The 1,841-nt window shown below is 42.5% G+C and overlaps 1 non-coding gene across 1 annotated transcript; it reads left to right on the top strand.

Annotated features, from left to right (window-relative positions):
• Positions 1-897: 897 nt before the first annotated feature.
• On the top strand, positions 898-1,003 carry LOC137964376 (small nucleolar RNA R71). Its single transcript, XR_011115572.1, has one exon. It is a non-coding gene; the product is annotated as a small nucleolar RNA R71 (small nucleolar RNA).
• The last annotated feature ends 838 nt before the right edge of the window (positions 1,004-1,841 follow it).

The raw sequence follows: 1,841 nt of genomic DNA, 5'->3' as shown, positions 1-1,841 counted from the left end.
CTTGGAGCTTCTTCACTCAATAATGTGTCCCCGTTGTCATCCTTTGACTCCTTAGACTTAGTGGTCCCTACCCCATTGTTCAGCTTACGACCACTCCTAAGGGTGGTTATGGCTTTGGCGTGCTAGTGGTGGGGATTGGAACTCGACCCACTCTCATGTGTGCTTTTGGGGTTAGGAATGGTTTGACTCGGGAGTCTATTTTGTGCTTGTTCACTCATGTGGCTGGACAACTGACTCACTTGCATTTCAAGTTTAGCAATGGAGGACTATGTATTCTGCATGAATAGTTGAAGTGTATCCTCAAGTGAAGGTTTTTGTGGAATCAATGGCTGTTGAGTGAAGTGTGGGCGCGGAGCTTGGGGTTGAGTAAACCCTGGAGGACCCCCAACCTATGGGCCCTTTGACCATGAGAAATTTGGGAGCCTAGCTCAACCCGGATTATATGTTTCTAAAAAAGGATCGTTCCGATTTGGTCTATGAAAATTCTGGACTGCATTCAAGTCCTCAATGAGCTCCGGGTAGGATGAACTACATGGACACATTTGTGTGAGATGAGATGAACTAGAACATATGGCATAGGTAGTAGATGGGTTAGGAGCAGGTGAACTCTTGGACACCATAAGGGCATCAATTTTTCTAGTCAACCCCTCAATCTTGGCCATGAGCATGGGTGTTTCACTAACCTCGTAGAGACCCCCTCTTTTGGCTTCATGGGATCTCCTATCAACATTAAATGATGAACCCCATTGCTGAGATTGATTACTCAACATTTCAAAGAAGTCCCATGCCTCAGTAGCACTCTTACCCATCAAACTCCCACCACTCGTTGCATCTACCATGGATCTAACCTGGGGTGTAAGACCTTGATAAAAGTATTGCACTAAATTATTTTTCTCAAACCCATGATGCGGACACCTATGGATCGAATCTTCCATTTCTCCCAAGCCTCATAAAACTGTTCACCCTCCTGCTGCATAAAGTTTGATATTTCTCTCCTGCTGTAGTTCTCTGAATGGGAAAGTATTTGGACAAAACTTTTGTGACTATTGTGTCCCATGAAGTAATGCCAGCCAAGACTTGGCCTTATCCTTAAGTGAAAATGGAAAAAGTCTTAACCGGATAGAGTCATCTGAGAAATTATGGAATTTGAAAGTCGCACAGATATCTAAGAATTCCTTGATGTGGTAATAAGGGTCCTCCTTCTCCAACCTATAGAATGTAGGGAGGAGTTGGATTACACCCGGTTTCAACTCATAACTGGCAGCAGTAGTGGGTGGCAATATAATGCAAGAAGGTGATGTGAAGTTGGATGGAGTAGAATAATCCCTCCGGTCTCTACGCTCACCTGCTGCAGGTAACTGTAATGGTTCACCTTGATTGGCCATGGTAGCTCCTAACTTGACTTCTAGTGTTTTCCTACAAATATGTTCTACCTCTTCAACAAAGGGAGCTAATGGTTCACCTAGGGAGCGGCGCCTGTGCATAAAAACACAAAAAGAAACAAAACTAACTATCAAATTATGCTAACAAACTAACTACTGAAAGTACGAACTAGCTAGAAGAAATAAAAATAACTCCATACAAAATCATCAAGATAAAACAAAAACATAAAATTATGAAAGCAGGAAAATAAATCTAACCTGAGACCATGGAGAACAAAGAAATACACTTAATACGTGCCTCCCCGGCAATGGGGCCAAAAACTTGATGTGAAATTTAATTACATCGGCTTTTATACCTCACAAGCATATGAATCGTTCATGTAATCTAGCGGGAAGCAAGGGTTATATCCACAGGGAGGACTGAATTTTGTGTATTCTTCAGTCAACTAGCCTAACCAA

Source organism: Aristolochia californica, unplaced genomic scaffold (assembly GCF_029961685.1).
Source record: "Aristolochia californica isolate CCGP_79_NKW_82.1479 unplaced genomic scaffold, dmAriCali1.0.hap1 SCAF_4, whole genome shotgun sequence".
NCBI lineage: Eukaryota > Viridiplantae > Streptophyta > Magnoliopsida > Piperales > Aristolochiaceae > Aristolochia > Aristolochia californica.
The sequence above is the reverse complement of the archived record's forward strand: the minus strand, read 5'-3'. Positions and strand labels throughout refer to the sequence as shown.